Below are 24,558 nucleotides of genomic sequence, written 5' to 3'. Positions count from 1 at the left end.
ATTTACAAGCTTGGAAATCAGAGGGGAAGAAGAAAAGCAAGTGGGAAGAGGAATTTTATTACCACAAAGATCGAAAATAAGCAGCCTTCTACGCCCTTCAAGGCTACACACGAGCACTCCTTCAAAGAGACTTCACTTTCTTGAAGAGTAGTTGCATGGTACGCTTCCCAATACACGTCCATCGACCTTGCTCTAATACCATGTAAGAAAGTGAAAATACACTACAACAAATGTCTCTCAACAAGTTCTCACAAATACACCATAAGAACCACAAAGGTTCACAAAGAGAACTCAAGAATACACACTACCCGAAAAGGGTATGAAAAATAAACAATTTTATTGATTTGGGATAAAAACCCAAAACAAGAGTAATACTTTACAAGGGGAATAGCCCCATATTTATAAAGAGGTAGAGTGAATGACATTATTTGATCATCACTGCCATTCAAATAGGGGAATAAAAGGGCTGTTAGTGTTGGATGAATTGCATTCTCTGTTCTCCATCAGTCTACCTACTACTATTTGTTCCTTTATTTGTCTGTGCTTGATGAAGTTCTCATTTTATCAAATTATTGTAATTATTATTACTTTGTTGATGCCGATGATGGTTGTTATTATTGTCATTCTTGCTGTTGTTTGTGTTTATCACCAACTTACTGCTGCTGTCGACTTTTTATATAGAAATCATGGATTTTGGTTACCCACAAAATCTCTCTCCTGAAATTTTGAAGTTGTACATCACACAAGAAGGAATTCGATCTCCATTTTCATCTAAGGTTAGGCCTCAACCTGTGTATGTTTAATACCACTAAGTTTCTAGCATTAAGTTGACTTTTTTTTTCTCTTCGTTCTGCAATAGCCGGCAGATAAGCCAGTACCAAATGCTACTCTGCAAGTTACAGGTGTTGTTGGCTGGAGACGAGAAGGTCTTGTTTACAAGAAGAATGAGGTATCTTTATTTTCTTTTGTTTGCCAGGAATCTGTGGCATGGTAACTATATGCTTGCAACACAATTCTCAAGCTCTTTATATGACAGGTTTTCCTGGATATTGTGGAAAGTGTGAATCTGTTGATGTCTTCAAAAGGTACATGTTGGTTTGTTGCAAAGTGCTAATCTTTCCTTTTACAGCTTTCTGTTTACACAAGAATGTCTTAAATGCAGGTAGTGTTTTGGGTTGCGATGTGACTGGGAAGATTCTGATGAAGTGTTTTCTCTCTGGTATGCCTGACTTGAAGTTGGGATTGAATGACAAAATTGGTCTTGAAAAGGAATCCCAGCTCAAATCACGGCCTGCAAAGAGGTAATGAAGAAAAGGAAACATTATATTACTCCAAAAGTTGAAAGCCAGATAATTTATCATATGTATGCAACCTGTGCTATTGTGAGTAAATGTGCAGTTTATCTTTAGCAAACTTGGCGCATCTATTTGATAAAGAAGCACTGTTTCATTTTACAGTAAAATCTTGCTTGTTGATTCAATTAAAAAGTGCAAAAAAGGGGAAAGAAATTTCTAATAAGGTAATATGGAATGTTACTAAACATATGGAAACTCATAAAGGAAAAAAGAAATATGCACATAATAAAGTCCTTGAACAAGGAATAGATGCACAAACACACATGTGAGGCAGAACAACAGCAAAGAATAGGTTTTAAGAAACGATGGCCTTGTTTGGATGACGAGGGAAAAAACTTGGGTTTTACAAACCCAGGTTTTGCTTTAAAATTAGGTTTTGGCAAACTAAGTTTGCCAAAAACCCGGTTTATAGAAAAAAACATAACAAGCTATGTTTTTTCACATTAAAAAAATACAAAAAGAGAAATATTTTTGGCCATTTTCCGGCCACCTACCTGCTGGAGAATGACTGGGCTGATACCACCCATGCTAGACCGTACCAACTCGACCAATTGTCCAGCCAGTGGGTGGCTGGAAAATGACCAAAAAATGTTCAAAATAAAAAAAATGATAAAATAAAAAAGAGATCTGGCATTTCCGACTAACCAGTGGCTTGAAAAATTCTGAGAATGGTGTCATCCAGTGTTATCAAAAACGCGCCTTGAGGCGCAAAAGGCACGCCTCGCCTTGAGGCACGGCCCTCTGTGCCTCAAGGCGCAATTTTTTTTTTTACAACAAGATTTCTGAGACATAATCAACAAAGTTTTGTAGGTTAATCTCATATATTTTCCAGTTATTTCAGTTATGTAATAAGTTTATCAGTATCTTACTATATTTTAACTTTTGTTGGTTAATCTCGTATATTTTTCAGTTATTTCAGTCATGTAATTAGTTTCTTAATATATTTTAACTTTTGTTGGTTAATCTCATATATTTTTCAGTTATGTAATCGGTTTTTTAGTTAATTTTATATGTTAATCTCATATTTTTTAGAATAATCTCATATATTTGAACTTTTGTAGGTTAATCTCATATATTTTTCAGTTATTTCAGTTATGTAATCAGTTTCTTAGTATATTTTAACTTCTGTTGGTTAATCTCATATATTTTCCAGTTATGTATCAGTTTTTAGTTACTTTTATATGTTAATCTCACATTTTTTAGAATAATCTCATATATTTTAACTTTTGTAGGTTAATCTTATATATTTTCCAGTTATTTCAGTTATGTAATAAGTTTCTTTGTATATTTTAACTTTTTTTGGTTAATCTCATATATTTTCCAGTTATGTAATCAGTTTTTTAATTACTTTTATATGTTAATCTCATATTTTTTAGAATAATCTCATATATTTGAACTTTTGTTGGTTAATCTCATATATTTTCCAGTTATGTAATCGATTTCTTAGTATATTTTATCTTTTGTTGGTTAATCTCATATATTTTTCAGTTATTTTATCATTTTTTAGTTACTTTTATATGTTAATCTCATATTTTTTTGAATAATGTCATATATTTTAACTTTTGTAGGTTAATCTCATATATCTTCCAGTTATTTCAGTTATGTAATCAGTTTCTTAGTAAATTTAACTTTTTTTGGTTAATCTCATATATTTTCCAGTTATATAATCAGTTTTTAGTTACTTTTATATGTTAATCTCATATTTTTTAGTACTTATTTGAGATTTTCTATTTCTTATTGGTTGTTATTTCATCAATAAAGCATTTCTTTATTTATTTGTATTTTTAGATATTTTTTATAATTTTTTTAAAGTTTTCAATTTTTTTTTTGAGGCTTACGCTTTACGTCTTGAGGCTTACGCCTCACCTCGGTTTTTGGTGGAGCGCCTCGCTACGCCTCAACACTTTTCACAACACTGGTGTCATCCCTCTTGCATGGCACCTTCCAGCATTTGCTAACTGTTAGCCGCTCAAAAAATAGCCGGAAGTGACCAAAATAGAAAACCACATAAAGAAAAGGAAAATGGCTGTTTTCCTGCCATCCAACAACCGGAATAGCTATGAAAGCTGCCATCCGTGGATGACAGCTCCTTCCAACCAGTTACCAGACATTGGACGGCCGGAAAATCTCTAAATAAAAAAAAAGGCTAAAATGCCTTACCATCTTCTGGCATTGGGTCGCTAGAAAGTGGTCAGGATGGTGCTGTCTGTTAAGAATATAAGATTAATGTATCCTTTTGTGTGTACACACACACACACACACACACACACACACACACACACATATATATATATATATATATATATATATATATATATATATATATATATATATATATATATATATATATATATATATATATATATATATATGGGAAACGGCTAGAAATTCTAGCCATTGAGACCTAGTCAAACCTGTTTGACTTAGCTCCTAACGGCTAGAATTCTAGCCGTTGGGAGGCTTCTCCCTTTGGCTATTGAGAGGACTCCCTCTCCTCTCCTCTACTTCTTCCTCTCTTTCTCCTCTATAAATAAGGGTGTGTATGTGTAAGGGTTGAGAGAGTAATGGGTAGTATTAGGGATGTGTATTATTTTTCTTTGAGTGTATTGTAGTGAGGCTTGAATGTAATTTTATTTTGTATTTCTTTTAATGTCTATTATGAATAAAATTATTTATTTACATTTCGATATGTGTTTTAATTCTTAAGTTTTTTGTTCAAATGTATAATGTTTTGAATCTTGGAGATCATCACGGAGTGCATTGGAATCCGCACCATTTCGTAACCATATATATGTATATTGTTTTTTGTACATATACATATTTATGTATATAGTATGTTATATACATATATGCTCACATGTGTGTGTGTGTGTGTGTATATATATATATATATATATATATATATATATATATATATATATATATATATATATATATATATATATATATCTTAATACTCTGCTAAGGAGGGCATTGTCTGACCCACTTCTGACCACCGTCCGACCATATGCTGGCCAAACAGTGTTAGTTTGTTTCTTTGAGAAATGAGGCAGAGGAAGAAGAGGGAGGGAGGGTGGTTGGTGGCATGATGGTCTGGAATGAGGGGCCCGATAAACCTGGTTTGGGGGTGAAAAAACAGGCCCCCAATCAGGTTTTTAAAACCAGGTTTTGAAGTGCATTAGCTCCAAAACCTGGTTTTGTAAATGTCATCCAAGCACTAGGAAACCTAGTTTGTAGGTGAAAACCTGGTTTTAACCAAGTTTTGGGCGTCATCCAAATGTGGGCTACATTAATTTGGTTTCACACTATGAAAACAAATATCACTATTTTCAGGTTGCATGAAGATTGATCCTTTTTTTCTTCTTTTTTTTGTTGACAGTGATAGTTACAAATCTTTATTTTAATTTCCCTCCCTTATTGGGTTGTTCTTCTGTAAGTGCTGTCATTTGGTACTTCTTGCACAATACTTACATGGAATTATTTATTTCTTTCCCTATCATATTGAGCCAATGGTATCTACTTTTTATCTATGGCAGCTGTTTGATTTTATGTAGTGAACTTGGATGCTATATGTAAATGTTTCAACTTGTAACTCAAATTCTTTTTCCTTTTTCAGTGGAAAGACAATTGAGCTTGATGATGTCACTTTCCACCAGTGTGTGAACTTGACTAGGTTTAATTCTGAAAAGACGGTCAGTTTTGTTCCGCCTGATGGGGAGTTTGAATTGATGAAGTAAGCTTACATGTCCTCAAGTTACCTTTTCAGTTCTGCTTTCAGTTTTGATAAGTTTGTAAACATATTTATTAGTTGAATATTGACCTAAATCATGATTCGTGGAACTTATTGTTATTTTCCTGAACTTTAATTCTTGCTCAACTAAAGTTGTTATCTGCTGGGAGATTAATACAAATGGATTTCCCCAAGGCTTCAGAACAAATTGCTCTAAACTCTGCTTCTGGAAGAAAATATAAAAGGAAAAAGAAGATGGGGAGCAATGATGCTAAAAACTGTCAATTATCTTTGAATATCTTGCTACACGGTGTCCTTTTCTTTATGCTCTTCAAGTTTACCACCATTTTAAGTTCATGTGTGAGTGAGCTATATGAGGACCTTGAAGTGAGCGTCTTGCCTTATTTGTTAAGCTTATTGTGCAGCTTGTAGGCATGCATTTATGTTATAGGGTTGATTAAGAAGCCATGAATAAGAGACAAAAAGTTTGGAGAGATTAGCTGTGAACCCTAATGACATCGAATGTGAGGGGAAGCATACATTACAACTTTGAATGTTGTGGTGTATGGTGCTGTGAAGAAAATGTACTATTGCATTCATTCCATTAATGATGCTTGATACCCTAGCTGTATTGAGCTTGCACTTGGCCATGCTTGTATTCATTTTGAAATCGGTATCAGTCTACAGTTCTGGATCGTATTTGATTGTTCAATCAGTCTTTCACTCTCTCCTCTCTTGTTTACGTGTGCTTGTGTGTATCTCTGTGTATGTATGTGTGCCATCCCTTTGTCTAGAGGATTAGGTTCTAAATGACGTACTGTTAACCCTTGATATTCTGGGATGGTTTGGCCAGCAAATCTGGCGGGCCACCATCCAGCAAGGGCAGCAACCTCCATAACTTTCTAAACCAGCCTGTGGATGAAGGCATGCCAGAGAAAACCAGTCACCAAATCTATAGCTCTAGATTTGAGAGTCCGTTTCATGGCTTGGTCAAGTTGCGGCTTTGAAGTGTGAGCATTTGACCAAGTCTTGTTGTTGCAAAGTTGAGTTGCTGACTCTGAATATCATAGCCAGAACAGAGATCTTGGTGAAAATGTACTGATGTAGATAAACTCTTTTATCGAACTTTGAAATCTTGACCCCTACCTTACTGTATTTGGTTGCTGTTATTGTATTCCTTTTGTTGTAGTGATTCTACCATTTGATTGAGTATCAAAAATATGGTTTTGTTGGTGACTCTGTTAACAAGTCCATTTTTCATAGGTATCGCATTACTGAAGGTGTCAATCTTCCATTCCGGGTGTTGCCAACAATCAAGGAACTGGGAAGGACACGTGTGGAAGTGAACGTGAAGGTTAGTAAATTTTTGTGATTGCAGCACTTTGATCTGATTATGGATACTCAGTACATAAAAGGTTTTATCTATAGGTGAAGAGTGTGTTTGGTGCAAAAATGTTTGCCCTTGTAGTTGTGGTGAAGGTACCTGTGCCAAAGCAGACAGCAAAGACAAGTTTCCAAGTAACTTCAGGCCGGGCCAAGTATAATGTTTCCATTGATGGCTTAGTTTGGAAGTAAGTGCCCATTTCTTATTTGTGTTAGTTTTAATGTTGTGAAAAGTGGTGAAGTGTAAGCCTCAAAAATGTATTTTTAAAAACTTTTAAAATATCTAAAAATAGAAATAAATAAAAAATGCTTTATTCATGAAGGTGTTAAAATGTAAATTGTAACATATATAATATATAATATATAATATATAATAATAATATTATATTATATTTTTATTATATATATATATATATTTATTTTTCTCTTTTTCTTTTCTTTTATTTCTTTTATTTTTATTGTCTAGTTCATTTTGAACTAGACATTATATTCTAGTCAAGTCCCAACTAGGACTTGACTAGCAATATAGTCGTTGGATCTAGTCCAACGGCTATATTTAGGAGAGCTCTCTCCTTCATCTCTTCCACTTGTAGAAATAGGTGTGACCCCCCTCCACTTTGTATCAATGCTTCTTAAGCATTTCTTGTGAAGAAATAAAGATTTATTATTTTAGTGTGTTCTTCCATTTTTACCCTTTTACGAGTTATGTTGAAGTGTCTCCAATAAACACTCTTTTGAAGATTTCTCGTGCCTTTGTGGAAGACTACTATTCATTACATGGTATCAGAGCCTCGAAAAACTTTCGATCTTGAAGATTCCCGCCTCATTTTTTGTGCTCTCTTTGCAAAGAGTGATTTATCTTCTTGTTCCTGACTCAAGGGATCATTTTGGAGAAGGAAAGGACTTTGGAGGAAGCTTGGCTACGAAATTTTGTGATTGTGCTCATTCTTCTCCTCTTTTATCTTTCTCTCATCTACTCTTTCTTTTTCTCACCCTTGTAAAAGATGGATGACAATGATAAGATCACCATCGTACCCATGAAATTAAATGACACATGTTAAAAAATGTAATATCATAATGTAATATTGAACTCTTTTTAGTGTTTTTACTTTTAGTTAGAAACTAGTTAGGATAGTTTGACTTTTTATTTTTGGACTTTTCTAGCCTCTTGTTAGCCTCTTTGTGTATTATATATATGGGGCTATTCCCCCTTGTAATGCATGTTTTTTTAAGGGTGATTCCCATTTTAAATAAAGATTATATTTCCTATTTGCTTTGCATACCCTTTTTGGGTATATTGTATGAACCCTAGTGGTTCTTGTGAGTGTGTATTGTTTATGAACCTTCGTGGTTCGTGTGAAAGATCTTTGGTGTGTATCATTTGAATGTTCGATTGTTGGTCTCATCTTCTTACATGGTATCAGAGATCGGTAGTGATCAAGCTATTCTTTTTGGGTGCATCGGGAAGCGTGTCATTTAAAGTTTGGAAAAGTGATGTTCTTTTCAAGTGTATGTGAAATTGTGATCGTGCAAAAGCTTGGAGGAGCATTCGTACTCACTATCCGTGGTGGAGTACATATTCTCTCTTCTCCTCTACTCTTCTTTTTTTCTTCTGTTATTTCTTTATCCAAACCTTGTAAAATGGATGACAATGATAATGTTACCACTGAACCCATTAAACTCAACGATTCAAACTATGTTACATGGGTTTCAATTATTAAACACCTTATACGGGGAAAGGGGTTGTGGGGATTACCAGTTTGAAACCTAAACTAATTCTTACAAAGATTGAAGGTGAGAAAAAAATACCTCTTACAGAAGTTGAAAAAACTAAAGTCATTACCACTTACGAAAAAAAAGTGGAAGGAATGGAGAATGGGACGCGCCAAGATTATGTCTTGGCTCATAAGTGGCGTGGATATCAAGAAGTGTTCTAAGTCTTGCAAAATTTGAACATGCTAATAATGCTTGAGATTATCTTAAGAGAATGTATTTTCTTAAAGACATTGCACATGTGTGCAATTTACAAAACCAAGTTCGGAATATGGTTTGAGGGGACAAAAGCATTAGAGAATACTCTAATAGCTTGTCTGAATTATGGGAAGAGTTTGCTCTTCTTGAACCAAAGTAGCATTGCCCACAAGACATAGAACTCTGCCAAAATCAAATAAATGTCGAGCACTTTTTTCAATTTGTTAATGGACTAAGATCGAAAATTGAATCTACTAAGTTCATTCTTCTTCATCGAGGGAAGATTCTCTCAATAAAAGACACAATAGAAGAATTGGGCATGAAGGAGAATAGGCTCAAGAATAGAATCATCAAAAGTGATGACGACTCGGTTCTAGCCGTTACAAACCTCCAAATTATGGGAGGACAAATAATGAGAAATATGAAAATGAGTTTGAAAAAAAGGAAAGTGATTTATTACTATTTTCAAGAACCGGGACATGTGAAGACTTATTGTCCAAGATTGAAGAAACCATATGAAAAGAAGGTTGCCTCTATCGAACTTCCTCAAGAATCAAGTGAACCATCCATCGGAAGCATGTCCTTAACACAATCGGTGGAAGCTCTTCAATCACTGCTCAAAGGAGCATCTTCATCCATTGAAGTTGTTGTCTCTTCCGTTGGCATCTCCGATCCTGGTAAATCTCTTTAGCTCCTTGATTTCGTTGCTTCTTTTCATATGACACCAAACATTGATGTGTTATCCGAATGTCATAACTCAAATGGGTCAAATGTTTTTACCGCTGATGGGACATCCTTTGAAATCAAAGGAATATAAAATTTTGAAAAAGATTTTCAAAACTCAAAAAGGTTTTACATTCCACAAGTTAGATATATTCCTAAACTCAACCTAAATCTTTTATTTGTTTCTCAATTGTTTGACCATGGATGTAATGTTTCTTTCTTCTTTTGTGGATGTCAAGTGCAGGATCACCAGTCAGGAAAGTTGATTAGGGAAGGCGATAGAGAAGGAGGCTTGTACTACATGGATTTTTTGGAAATACCCAAGAATGCATTGTGTTGTAATGTTCAAAAAGTTAACTTAGATCTATGGCACAAGAGACTTGTGAAAAAGGTGCAGGATCCGACCCGATCCATGTCACCGTCCATGTATGTAAACCATGTATTTAGTTATCGGGTCTGGATATACCAGACCCGACCCATATTGTAATGTAACATTAAATACATGTTTAGGTCACGATTTCTTTTACAGAAATCGTGACAAGCCGCAGTCGATATCTTTCCTTCTCTCCCTCTCTCTTTCTCTTCTCTTTCTCAATACAGGAACCAAAGAGAAAAACTTACATGGTATCAGAGCGAAGATCCAGCTAAGGGTTGAAGTGGATTCCGAAGGTGCGGCAAATCAAGGTTTGAGGTCTATTCCTTCCTTCATTTCCTTCAGTTTTTTTTTCACGATTCCTTCATTCTCTTCAGTTTTTTTTTTCTTCACGATTTCAATCTCCATCTTCCACGATTTCAATCTCCACCTTCTTTTTCTACCACGATTCCTTTACCGTTTTCCATTTTTTTCCCAAATCTTCCTTTAGTGGATTCACATCTCACGTGAATCCCTAATCTGCCCATTTTTCAAATCTTCTCTTAGTGGATTCACATCTCACATGAATTCTTAATCTGTTCACGCAGGATTCACGTCACGTGAATCCCTATTTTGTTCACGCAGGATTCACGTGAACGCTGTTCATCCAAGGTCGTGATTTTCACGTGAATCTACTTCACGTGCATATTCTTTCTTATTCAGATCTCTTTTCCTGCATAACCCCAGTTGACATATAATCTGGGATTCCAAAAAAAAAAATTCTTTTACTGTCCAGCCTGCTGTGCGACAGTTCATTTCTTTGCTCTCTTTTGACTTTTCTCGTATCATTTGAGTTACGAGTGGTGAAAACACAGTTTTTCTTCTGACAGTTCTGACAACTCCTGGTCGTTTATCTTTGAGTTACTCAGCGCAAAAAAAAAAAAAGAGAGGAAGAAGGCGATCAACAAACCTCTCTGACTGCAGACTGAGCACTCTGTGAATACTCCAAAAAAAAAAAAGGAGGTTTCCTTTCTTATTACAACTCCTTTTTCATGGATCTTCATTCCCCTTCATCCAATCTTTCCTCAAGTTTTCTCACTCAACTCGTTTCTGAAAAGTTAACTACCTCAAACTTCTTGATTTGGAAGAGACAAATCATTCCTTTTATAAGGAGTCAAGGTCTCTTAGGTCACCTTGATGGAACCACTCCCGTTCCACTCGAATTTGTTACAAGAGAAGAAAAAGACGACAAAGGAGTAAGTTCAATTGTGTATGTCAAGAATGTTGAGTACCTCAACTGGGAAAGGAAAGACCAATCAGTGGTTGCATACATAACTTCCACCTTGTCTCAAGAGGTCCTTGTTGCCATTCCCGACAATTGTACTGCTCTACAACTTTGGGAAAAATTGGTTCAAACATATTCACAAGTTTCGCAGGCGAGAATGATTTTTCTCAAGAGGGAATTCCAGATGTTGAGAAAAGATTCCATGACCATCATGGAATATCTGAACAAGATGAAGACTATCACAGACCAACTTGCAGTTATAAGATGCGCGGTGAGTGACAGTGATATGGTACAACAGACTCTGAGTGGATTGGGATCCGACTACAACATGATCGTCACTTCCCTATTGTGTCTTCCTGCCCTTCCTACCTTTGATGAGTTGCGAGCAAAATTAATTCAGTATGAGATGACTCTGAAAGGGTTCTCTGAGGAATCTCACGTTCACACAAATTCTCAGGAAGTTTTCGCCACAGGGGTAACTTATGGTAGAGGACGAGGAGGACAAGGGCGAAGTGAACACAGAAGGTGTGGTTTGCTTCCTATTCCAAATATGTTAGCTCATGCGCACGGGTCAAGATCCATTCCTACCTGCTTTCTTTGTAACAAAAAGGGACATATCAAGGCGAATTGTTGGCATAATCCAGAGAATAAAGGAAAGGGTCCACAGACAAAAAACAAAAGAAAGTTCTCAAGCAGTGGAGAGATTAAAGATTTGCTGATATCTGTCTTGTCAAAGTTGAAATTGAAGCAGAGCGATGAAGGCACCTGGTTTGTCGACTCAGGGGCAGCGACTCATGTAACAGGTGATGCAGGTAAGATTTTTAATCCCATTCCTTATTTTGGAAAAAGTAAGATTGTCATTGGAGATGGATCCCACCACCCTGTTTCTCATGTTGGAAAAACTGTCATTCCCATGTCAAATTCCACTCTTACTCTTTCTGACGTTCTTCATGCTCCTGACATTAAGAAAAATATTGTCTCTGTTTCCAAACTTATTGATGATAATAATGCTTCAGTTGAATTCACTCCCTTCTCTGTGCAGGTCAAGGACCTTCGCACGAGGGAAACATTCGCTGAAGGAAAGAGACGAGGCAATATGTATGTCTTTGAAGAAGCTCCTTGTCATGAAGTCCGCCCTGTCCACCTGAGTTCTGAGTCTTCATTAGAGTCGTATTCATCCTCTTCTGCTAATGTTTTTAGTATTTCTGAATGTAATAAGCCATTCTTATGGCATAATCGATTAGGACGTTGTGGGGGTCATTTCATTGAGAAACTTGTATCTAATAATCTCATTCCAAAAGAAAGTCTAAATAGGGATGAGAACAGTCACAAATGTTCCAGTTGTCTTTCCTGCAAGAGTCATGTATTGCCTTTTCATTCCATTAATAAGAGAGCTTCAAAACCTTTTGAGATAATCTGTTCTGATGTATGGGGACCCGCCCCAGTTGCCTCTGGATCTGGGAGCAAATACTATCTAATCTTTGTTGATAGCTATACTCGATACACTTGGATATATTTCATAAAAAATAAGTCGGAAGTCTTCTCTTTGTTTCAAAATTTTCTTTCCCTTGTCAAAAATCAAATTTCTGAGTCCATTCAATTTTTCCAATGTGATGGAGGTGGGGAATTCTCATCCCGTGATTTTATCTCTTTTCTTCAAAATAACGGAATAGGAAGAAGGGTGTCTTGTCCTCACACCCCTCAAAAAAATGAAATTGCTAAACGAAAACACAGGCATATCGTTGAAAGTGCCATATGCTTCATGACAACAATCTTCCCATCAACTTATGGACAAAAGCTTTTTATTCTGCCGTGCATGTGATAAACAGACTACCTATGATTATTCTGGAAAATAAGTCTCTTTATCACTGTCTTTTTGGAACTTATCCTAGTTATTATGATCTGCTTGTTTTTGGATGTGTTTGCTATGTGCATATCGATCAGTCCCTGAGAAACAAGTTTCAAGACAAAGCCCAAAAGTGCAGATTTGTGGGATATGCAGATGATTACAAAGGATATAGGTGTTATGATCCCACCAACAAACGTATCAGAACCTCAAGAAATGTTGTTTTTGATGAACAAAATTTTGATCACAGAGCTGACACAACAAATATGCCACCTGAAATTTACTATCCTTGGCTAAGCTCAGAACTTTTTGTTGGCTCCAATGAAACATGTTCCTCAGATTGCGTGCAACAAGAAGAAGAGGTCTTTGAGGACACTGGGACGTCGGGGTCACAGAATGGCGAGGAGGTACCGGGCAGATACAAATGCATTGTCTATTCCAGACAGAAACCGACAACATCAAGCCTTTTAGATCATGTCTCAGTCGCCAATCCTACTCCTTCTAATACCCTCGCAGTCAGAAAATCAAATCGCATACGGCATCCTATTGACAGGTGGGTTAGTTATAACAACTTCTTCTTGGATTTTCAACTGTTTTTAACTACCATCAATAAGGATGAAGAGCCCATCATGTATTATCAGGCAGCAGCTTCTATGAAATGGGTAGAAGCCATGAATGATGAAATGCAAGCCTTACATGAATGTGGAACATGGGAAGTTGTTCCCAGACCACCTGACAAAAATGTTGTCGGATGCAAATGGGTCTACAAAATCAAGTACAAGCCAGATGGAACCATTGAACGATATAAAGCAAGGCTTGTAGCAAAAGGATTCACTCAAGAAGCAGGGCAAGACTTGTAATGAGATATTGCGGAAATATAAAGAATGCATACAAGCACATACAACAATGAAAAAGAGATAATATCACAAGTCCACGAAGGGACAATACAAGCACAAGCCTTTAAGAAGGCAACAATATACAAAGCCTCTTATTGAAAAGAGAGAGAAGCTCTCAAGAATGAAAAAATATACAAGGGGATCACCCCTATTTATACAAAAGGAAGAGGAGAGAGGAGGAGGCAAAATGCCTTAAAAGGGGAGCCAAAAAGGGGGCTCCCATGGAGTCGTTGGGAGCCCCCAACGGTCACATTTGTGACCGTTGGGGGCTCCAACGACTCTATGTTGGAGCCCCTTTTTGATATTTAAAAAATACAAAAAATAAAAGGAAAAAAAGAAAAAAAGAAAAATACATTTAAATGAAAACTGAAAATAGTTGTTTTCTAAAACAACTATTGTGAAATTACAAAACTACCCCTATCGGGTATTTTGTAATATACAGAATATATATATATATATATATATATATATATATATATATATTAGATACATTTTAACACCCCCCCTCAAACTTTACGGGGAGATGACGGAAAGTTTGCCAAGAAGAAACATGAAGCGAGGAGCCGGAAGAGCTTTAGTGAAGAAGTCCGCCAACTGATATTCTGAAGTGACATACTGAAGAGAAATAGTTCCTCGCAAGAATTCGTCACGGACATAGTGGCAATCCATTTCAATATGTTTTGTACGCTCATGAAAAGTATGATTGCTCGCAATATAGATGGCACTCTTGTTGTCGCAACAAAGCTTTGAGGCTTCGGTGATATCAACTCCCATGTCTTTTAAGCAAACTGCGAAGCCATACAAGTTCCATTGTCGTGGTTGCCATAGCCCGGTACTCAGCTTCAGTGGATGATAGTGAAACTTTTTGCTGCTTCTTGCATCGCCAGGCAATCAAAGAGTCTCCTAAAAAAACACAAAAACCAGTAGTTGAGACTCGATCATTGGGATTACCTCCCCAATCTGCATCAGTATAAGCAAGAAGATTCAAGGAAGAAGAGGAGGATAGAAATAGCCCTTTATTGATGGTATTCCGAATGTAGCGGATGATTCGGAGAACATCACTCATATGCACAGTTGTAGGAGCATGCTGAAATTGGCTAACAGAGTGAACCGCATGAGTGATATCTGGTCTGGTGATGGTTAAATAGGTAAGAGACCCAATGAGTTGTCTGTAAGGTGTAGGATCTTCCAGAAGAACCCTATCCTCCAACCGCAATTTGGCATTAATAACCTCGGGAGTCTCTACTTTCTTATCATCGGAAATCCCAGACTTAGAACATATATCTGCAGCAAGCTTCATCTGTGACAAAATATATCCTCTAGGAGAATATGCAACTTCAATTCCAAGAAAATATCTGAGAAAACCTAAGTCAGACATATCAAAATTATTTTTTAACATATTTTTAACATTAATAATACTATTTTGATCATTCCCAGTGATAATCATATCATCAACATAAAGCAACAAAATTACGATACTAGAACCTGCATGTTTAACAAAAAGAGCAGTGTCAGTATAACAAGAGTGAAATCCTAACTTTATCATGATATCACTGAAACGATCATACCAAGCCTTAGGAGCTTGTTTAAGGCCATATAATGCCTTTAAAAGCCGAAGAGTTTGACCTTGCTTAAGATTTATTCCGGGTGGCGGATCCATATAAACTTCTTCATTTAAACTTCCATTTAAAAAGACATTTTTTACATCAAGTTGATAAATAGGCCATTTTTTGGTTGATGCAACAACTATTAAAGTCCTAACACTGGTCATTCGAGTTACAGGAGCGAATGTTTCTTTGTAATCAATGCCATATTCTTGGGAGTATCCCTTAGCAACTAATCTAGCTTTATATCGTTCTAAAGAGCCATCGCTTTTAGTTTTAACTTTGAAGACCCAGCGACAACCAATAGGTTTTTTGTGTGAGGGTAGATTAACTATTTCCCAAGTATTGGCCTTTTTTAGCGCATTAAGTTCAACTTGCATTGCTTCAACCCAATGAGGTATAGATTTAGCTTGATTATAGTGTGCCGGTTCAAAATAAGAGTGTAAGGTTATTAAACATGCCCGATAGTCCGTTAAGGAATCATAGGATACAAACTTATTTGGAGGTATTGATATTCTAGAAGAATGCCTAACTTGTGGTTCCTCAGTGGATTCAGAAATTTGAGAGTATTTTTCGAGGGCACTAATAGGATTTTCTTGATTTCTTCTTGAGTAAACATTTATATTGGTATCGCTATCATGAACATTTATATTAGAATCACTATCATTTGAGGGTGTTATGTCAAGAGGGGATACCTCACGAGAATCATCAATGTTTTCAAGAAAATCTTCTTGTATGTCATCAATAAGATCATATAAGAATATATAGTCAATTTCATTTGTTTCTTCTAGTTTATCAAAACCGTTTTCTTCTTCTAGAAATGTTACATCTTTTGAAATATATAATTTATCATTCTTAAAATCATAACATTTATACCCTTTTTTATTTTCACCATATCCTAGAAATACACATTCAATTGCTTTTGGAGATAACTTATCCCTTTTGTGTGATAAGACAAAACATTTGCAACCAAAAATACGAAGACGATTGAAATCGGTGAAAATTTAAAGAGTTTTTCATATGGAGAAGCATTTTTTAACTTAGAAGAGGGCATTCTATTGATTAGATAGATTGAGGTTAAGACGGCTTCGGCCCAAAACTTTGGAATATTCTTAGAAATAAGTAATGTTCTAGCGGTTTCAATAATGTGCCTATGTTTCCTTTCCGCTAGGCCATTTTGTTGGAGAGTCCTAGGACATGACTTTTGATGGCAAATGCCATTTTGGGTTAAATAGTTTTGGAATTCGTGAGATAAGTATTCGCCACCGGAATCGGATCTTAAAATAGATATGTTACTTTGAAATTGATTTTGAACCTTTTTATGAAAATCTTTAAAGAAAGTAAATACTTCCGATTTATGACTAAGAAAATAAATCCAAACATACCGAGTAAAATCATCAATAAATGTGACATAATATGAATAACCCCCCTTTAGACATAACCGGAGAAGGCCCCCAAACATCCGAATGCACCAATTCAAAAGGCCTTGATGAAAGAAAAGTTCTAGTTGGAAATGGAATAGACTTCATTTTTCCAAAAATGCAATCTTTGCAATTAATTTCTTTTTCCTTACAAAATTTGTTTCCAAAAGGAAAGAGATATATTTTGGAATAACTTGGATGACCAAGTCTTTTATGCCAAGTTGCCATGTTTTTTTCTTGGACATAAGAACAAAAAAAGTTTGTAGGGAGATCAAGATGGTCCATATAATATAGGTCTCCCTTTCTATGGCCTTGCCCAATCCGCTTCCCGGACCGGAGATCCTGCACAAAGCATCCATTAGATGAGAAAGATATTTCACATCCATGGTCGGCAATTTGAGAAACCGAAAATAGGTTTAAATTTAGTTTAGGAACAACTCTTACTTTTGGAACACAAAAATTTTGTGAATCTTTAAAAGAACCAATACTTGAAATTTTTAAAAAAGTTCCATCGGCCGTAGAGACACAAGAGTCCTTTGAATTGGTGCAAACATCAACAAGTGCATTTTCATGAGGGGTCATATGAAAAGAAGCTCCGGAGTCAAGGATCCAAGAATACGTACCGGGTGAAGATGATGAAGCAATAGCCGCACCCGATGTGGAGGAAGAAACTTTTAGCATTTGTTGGAGAGCCATAGATATTTGTCCAAGAGTTTCTTTGATGTCATTGTTCTTGCCTTCATCTTCTTTGGTGGTGGTTTCCTCAAGAGAAGCCACTTTAGGCTTGAAGGTTCCAATAAGCTTAGGACAAGCGGGTCTAATGTGACCCGGCTCATTGCAATAATGACAAACAATCATTTTTCTTCCTCCGTTGTAGTTTCCTTGTTTCCCAAAATGAGGAGGCTTATAGGTTCTAACATTATTACCCGGTTTGGATACGGCAAGGACTTCATCAACATGCTTACTCATGCCAAGCCTTGTCTCCTCTTGAGTGATTTCGGCAATAGCATCCTCAATAGGAGGAAAAATAGATCTATGGAGAAGTGAAGATCTCACTTGCTCAAATTCGGGACGTAGCCCAAAAAGAAATTGAAACAATCGCTCTTGTTCCATTTGTTTTTGCCTTAAATCAATGTCTTCCATAGAAACCCATTTTGGCTCCAAGAGAGCCAATTCATCCCATAGTGGATTTAAAGCACTATAATAGTCTTGAATGCTAGAATCACCTTGCTTGGTGGTTCTAATCTTTTCTTGCAAGAAGTATGCTCTTGCAAGATCCTTTTGGGTATACATACCCTTCATAAAGGACCAAGCCTCATTGGCTCTACGGAATTTAGCTATATTAGCACATACCTTAAGCTCCACATTATTCATAAACCACGCAAGGATTTTTGCGTGATTGCTTTCCCAATCTTCCACTTCCTTTTGATGACTTTCAATGGCCTTGAGGCGAGCATCTCCTTCAAGAGCCTTTTCTTGACCTTCTTCAATCTTCGTGAACATAAGCTTAAGTTCCGGAACGGAACCCATGACAAAACCCCAAAGCTTCTTTCCTTTGAGATTATTTTCCATTGTCGATGCCCACATCATATAATTCTTTCCATTGAGCTTGAAAGAAAGGTCAATTTTTGTCTCCATGATGTTGCCAAGAAGTGAGAAGATATCTATTAGATATGAAAAAACACGAACCACACCTTTCCTTCAAGAATCGAGTGGCTCTGATACCATGTAATGAGATATTGCGGAAATATAAAGAGTGCATACAAGCACATACAACAATGAAAAAGAGATAATATCACAAGTCCACGAAGGGACAATACAAGCACAAGCCTTTAAGAAGGCAACAATATACAAAGCCTCTTATTGAAAAGAGAGAGAAGCTCTCAAGAATGAAAAAATATACAAGGGGATCACCCTTATTTATACAAAAGGAAGAGGAGAGAGGAGGAGGCAAAATGCCTTAAAAGGGGAGCCAAAAAGGGGGCTCCCATGGAGTCGTTGGGAGCCCCCAACGGTCACATTTGTGACCGTTGGGGGCTCCAACGACTCTATGTTGGAGCCCCTTTTTGATATTTAAAAAATACAAAAAATAAAAGGAAAAAAATAAAAAAAGAAAAGTACATTTAAATGAAAACTGAAAATAGTTGTTTTCTAAAACAACTATTATGAAATTACAAAACTACCCCTATCGGGTATTTTGTAATATACATAATATATATATATATATATATATATATATATATATATATATATATTAGATACATTTTAACAAGACTATGATGAGACCTTTAGTCCGGTTGTAAGAATGGGAACGATTCGAATTATCATTTCCCTGGCTGTTGAACATGGATGGAAGTTGAGTCAGCTTGATGTAAAAAATGCATTCTTACATGAGGATTTGAAGGAAGAGGTACACATGGAACAACCCCCTGGATATTAAGAACAAAATTGTAAAACCCATGTATGCAGGTTAAAAAGAGCCAGCTACGGCCTGAAGCAAGCATCTCGCTCCAGGCTCATGGATTGACACTCACTCAACACAAGTACACCGTAGATGTTCTCAGCAAGGCAGGCATGAAAGACTGCAAACCTCTAGGAACTCCGAGTGTACTTCATCAAAAACTTAGCGCTCATGATGGAGATCTGTGTGATGACCCCACCAGGTATCGCAGCATAATAGGAATGTTACAATACCTCACATTCACTAGACCTGATATTGTCTATTCAGTCAATCAAGTGTCTCAATTTATGCATGCGCCACGTACTGGACATATGGAAGCGGTCAAGAGGATCATTAGATATCTGAAAGGGACTATTGGGGATGGATTGATATATTTACCACAGTCCCATGGCCAAAACAAGCACGAAATTACTGTATATTGTGATGCAAACTGGGCAGGAGATCCCGACGAAAGAAGATCTACATCAGGATATTGTGTCTTCATTGGAAGAAATTTAGTCTCTTGGAGCAGCAGAAAACAAAAAGCTATAGCTAGATCCAGCACTGAGGCTGAATATAGATCCATGGCTGCTGCCACTGCCGAAGTCACATGGATCAGGCATCTTCTAACTGAAGTAGGAGAAAAGATCTCCCACACTACCTTGCTCTGTGACAATCAAAGTGCTATCAATATGTCATTCAATCCAGTACATCACAGTCGTGCCAAACACATTAAGATCGACCAACACTTTGTGAGGCAGAAGGTTGAAGAAAAATAGATTGAACCTGAGTTTGTCAGTACTGAAAGACAGGTTGCAGACATATTTACCAAAGGGTTAACTAAGGATCGCTTTTGGATGCTTAAAAGCAAGTTGTTCATGGTCCAAAACCATGATCAATTTGAGGGAGGGTGAAAAGGTGCAGGATCCGACCCGATCCATGTCACCGTCCATGTATGTAAACCATGTATTTAGTTATCGGGTCTGGATATACCAGATCCGACCCATATTGTAATGTAACATTAAATACATGTTTAGGTCACGATTTCTTTTACAGAAATCGTGACAAGCCGCAGTCGATATCTTTCCTTCTCTCCCTCTCTCTTTCTCTTCTCTTTCTCAATACAGGAACCAAAGAGAAAAACTTACAACTTGGACATCCTAGTTTATCCAAGCTCTAGTTTTTTTCAAAGATGATTTTTTTTTTGTAATTTTGAAACACTTATATATGAAAAATGTATTCTTGGAAAAATGAAAAGATTACCTTTTCAAGAAAGAACCTTTGTCTTTTCACGACCACTTGAGTTAATGCATTCGGATGTATGGAGACCCACACCTGTTATTTCAGAAGGTGGCTTTATGTATTATGTAATTTTTGTAGATGATTTCATAAGACATACTTGGATCTATTTTCTTAAACATAAATCTGAAGTTTTCTCATACTTTCAAATATTTCATAATCTAGTTAAAAATTAATTTAAGAATGCTATTTCAATTTTCCACACTGATTTAGGAGGAAAATTTTTGTCAATTTTTTTTAAAGATTATTTGAATCTATATGGCATTACGCATAAAAAATCATGCCATTATACTCTTCAACAAAACGGTTTAGCAGAAAGAAAACATAGACATATTATAGAAACAACAAGAATCTTACTTATTACATGTCAAGTACCAAAGATTTTTTGGGCTGAAGCCACTCTAATTGCAGTTTACCTTATCAACCGAATGCCATCTTCTTCACCCCAGGTTACTTTAGGTTAAGAGTTTTTGGATGCAAATGTGATGCAGTGAAAGAGACCGAGACTTCACGTTAATGGATGTTGTGTTGACACTCTTTGACGCAGCGTGGAGATCAGACCCGGAGATGCACTTGGGTGCAGCAAATAGGGCAGCGTGGGGATCGGATGTTCCGATCACGCTTTGATGCAGTACTTTTATGTGTAAAGAATACAATCCAAGAGTCAGTTCCTACTAATTTGACCATGTTGAACACATCCATGGGTCAGATTTGGTCAACATGACCTGTCCCTATGAGTTTCAGCTACCCACTTAAATTTTACTAATTGGACCCGTCTGTTGGAACAAAAATTCCATTTTTATCAACGAAAAGGTGGTAACAGATCTCTAAGTAAACACATAAAATGCATAAATGTTTGATGGTGTTTTTCATGTGTCCATTCTATGCATTCACAGCATACGGAAAAATATTTCCTCTTCAATATATTTGAGTACCTCTTCTTGCCCCCCAAAATTCAAAATAGCACTTCTCTACGAGCAGTAAAGGATATATCTTGTTTTAACTGAAAGATGCACTGGTTTGGTATTTGGTTCCATTTGAAAAAGCTCTAGACTTTGACAACTTTCTGAAGTTTTTTGTTCATATTTGACCATGAGATCAACTTTGGTCCAGTAAGTCAGATCCACCAACGCTGTGAAGCCCATATTTATGTGTTAAGCATATGAACTTTTTCAGGATAAGAAAATTTCCTGGACAAACAGAGGCAACGATGAGTGCAGAAGTTGAACTATCTCTACAATGGGAGAGAAGAAATCTTGGACAAGGCCACCAATTCAAATGGAATTTCAGGTACCTAAATATTTATGTGTGGAAATTTGAAATTTTATCATAAGTTCAAGAGCATGTAGTCTCTAGGGTCATGCAATCAAACACCTGATGTATTAATTGATGTCATGCTTGGAGATCCTGTTTTTATCAAATTTCTTACTGTCAAAAGGAGTTTTCTAGTAATTAGTAAATGATATTTTGTCTGAAAAAAAGATAATTTGTTAATGTCTATGTGGCAATATGTCAGCATTCTATTGCAAATAGTGAACATTGAACATTAGAACATTAGAACATGCTTATTTAGAAGTTCATCATCTTCTGTGCAAAGATGATGCAACTGGATTTTGGAAGTCACAATGTGGAATTTGTTTTTCACATACATGTGCTTGCTTCTGGTGCCTATTTTGGGATGGTTATTCGTTTTAGGAGCGTGCATATGCTGAATTTCTTGTTTCCTTTGGCAATTGCACTTTGGGTTCAGGAACCATTTCCGCATTTTGTCTGGTGTGGTCTTAAGACTAATCCAGGCTTGAGTCTATATTACATACCTAAGTTACTTTTGCTCCTACAGACTCCTTGGTATCTCAAAGCACAACCTCACCTGAAGCCTGTTATTTGTTTGTGCTTCTTACCGGCTCATCCAGCTGAAAATGTTCTCTATGACTGGTGCAACTTGTCCTGGTTCTCCTGTTGGCTTATTATATGCACAACATTGGTTCTTTGCTAGACTGGTTTGAAGAAGTTGGCAGATCTGAATGTGACTGGATCTGAGGCTTGGCATGTCCTTGTTTATAAACATGCTACATGGTCGTACCAAATATCAGTATTTATGCTTTTTTGTGTCAAAGGTGCGGTTGTGTGAGGCAAGAGGCAAATTGTGTCATGCACCACATTCTTGAGGCTTAGGCCTGTGATTGTGTGTCAGTCAGGAGGCATATTGATTCATGCAACTCAGCCTTGAGTCTTATATTTCGTTTCATGGCCTTGGCCTATGCCTGTGGTTTGATTTGTCTCTATTTCAAAGAAGACATTTGCTCTTCCTCTTCTTTTACATGATTTTAGGTGGAACACCAGTAACCTCAATCTTCATAGATAATGTTGTTGTTTTCTCACCTTCTATGTTTGATGTTTTGAAATATGTAGTTGTATATTGCGTTTGAAGAAAATAAATTTTTTATTGTAAGTAAATAAAGAAAGTAGGGTACATAATGTCACAAAACATTGGTTGACATGTTCTCACCCAACAAAGCCCGAAAAAGAGTGAAGTGAGCCTTCAATAATGGCTCCCACCATGACAAATCAGAACAAGTGGGATAGATTCCTCTTTTTGACAACGAAGAATGCATCTGCTAGCTCATAGGAAACCCCTTGGGAATTTTTTTCTTCACCTTGGAAATATTTCCACTCTTTTCGCATGGTTTAAGGTTTTATGTTGTTTCCTTGATGCGTAGTTGCAGGGTCACCGTTATTATGTTGGATTTTACAAGTTTTTTCTTTCAACAGGTCCCTATGTTTACAGCATCAGGTTTAAGAGTGCGGTTTCTCAAGGTGATCTCTCTCTCTCTCTCTCTCTCTCTCTCTCTCTCTCTCTCTCTCTCTCTCTCTCTCTCTCTCTCGGGAAAGTGATGAGACCTTAATGTCAATTCACTATTGGCAGGTGTGGGAGAAGAGCGGATATAACACTGTTGAATGGGTTCGTTACATCACTAAAGCTGGATCTTATGAAATCAGATGCTAGCAACTCTTAATTGTTTAGCTCGCGGTTGGTATCTGATGAGTAGATGCTGAGATTGAGTGAAGCAGCAGAGGAGGGGGATTTGCTATTATCCAGACATAGTGAGGTATCCTTCTGCAGTCAGTAAAGAGTTTGTGGTTCTTGTACCATCACCTTTTTCATCTTTTAAACATAAAAGTTTCTTCATTTTATTCTTTGGGGGTGGAAGTTTGCAGTTTGCTCTTGCTGTTGTAAAGTTTTTCTTCGGAACCCCGTGGGTATGTAAAAAGTATTCTTTTAAAACTCTCATTTGATTTTAAATTTTATGAAATCTTTTATCAAAAGGCATAAGGGATTTATTTCTATTGTTAGGTCTATGGATTAATTGATTAAACATATGAGCATATTTATTATTCAGAACAATGCCACTGATATACGTCTCTTCCAGAGACAATTTTCCTCTCGCATCTTGGAGTGTACCATCACCTGAATTACTGCCAACATAGTAACTGATGAGCTTGACAGGGTGACTTTTGAGCTGCATTTGTTCAAAAAGAATTTGTGTCCAAATTTAGTACATGATAAAGCTAAAGATTTGTCTTCTGGGCGAGTCCTCTAGCCTGACAAATTTTCTTCAAAGTTCCCTAATTGGAAAGAATAATGATGTTTTTTAATCATACTTGTTCCACCTCAACTGCTAGCGAGTTTTTTCCTTCTCTATCCTGTTAGTGGACTTTATCTAAATTCAACATCTCAATATTGGAGATTGTATTTGGTGTAAATGTTGGCTGTACTCGACTTTTTGGTGGAAAGTCATGTTCGCAAGCTTTATCTGACCAACTTAACCTGATAAACGCTTCCTGCATAGTTCGTTTATTTTTCGATGAGAAGCTTAGGTCGTTTTTTGCAAAACTCCCACTAGTAACATGTTTTTGATTAAATAAATCTCTTCTATCATATTCATGAATGGATCAATATTGGTAAAGTGGCTTCACTAGAGCATGGTACACTTGAGAGTTAATATTTCAAATAAAAAAATCGGATAGAGCCTGATTAGCAAATCAGAACTACGTTTAACCGGATCTGTCTAAATGAGTTCAGGTGATTAGGCTGCATCTAGTTATTTTCAAAAGTTCAACATCGACATCCTTTTTCGTAGTTGAATTTCATTTCATGTAAAAGACCAACTCCAGCTGAAACCAACAACGAATCTGAACCACCAGCAACTCAAAAAAAAATAAAAATGAACCACGTTTTCAAGGCTTAGATC

General features: G+C 36.5%; 1 pseudogene across 1 annotated transcript; it reads left to right on the top strand.

Moving 5' to 3' along the window:
* The first annotated feature begins 686 nt into the window (after positions 1–686).
* On the top strand, positions 687–23,632 carry LOC149821974 (AP-2 complex subunit mu-like; annotated as a pseudogene). Its single transcript, XR_016425996.1, has 10 exons — positions 687–776; positions 860–949; positions 1,037–1,085; positions 1,163–1,301; positions 4,972–5,088; positions 6,349–6,439; positions 6,514–6,656; positions 21,482–21,595; positions 23,078–23,122; positions 23,232–23,632. The product of XR_016425996.1 is annotated as an AP-2 complex subunit mu-like (transcript).
* The last annotated feature ends 926 nt before the right edge of the window (positions 23,633–24,558 follow it).

This window comes from Nuphar pumila, chromosome 11, assembly GCF_984573655.1.
Source record: "Nuphar pumila chromosome 11, dmNupPumi1.hap1.1, whole genome shotgun sequence".
Classification (NCBI taxonomy): domain Eukaryota; kingdom Viridiplantae; phylum Streptophyta; class Magnoliopsida; order Nymphaeales; family Nymphaeaceae; genus Nuphar; species Nuphar pumila.
Note: the sequence above shows the minus strand (reverse complement) of the source record. Positions and strands in the feature narration are given on the sequence as shown.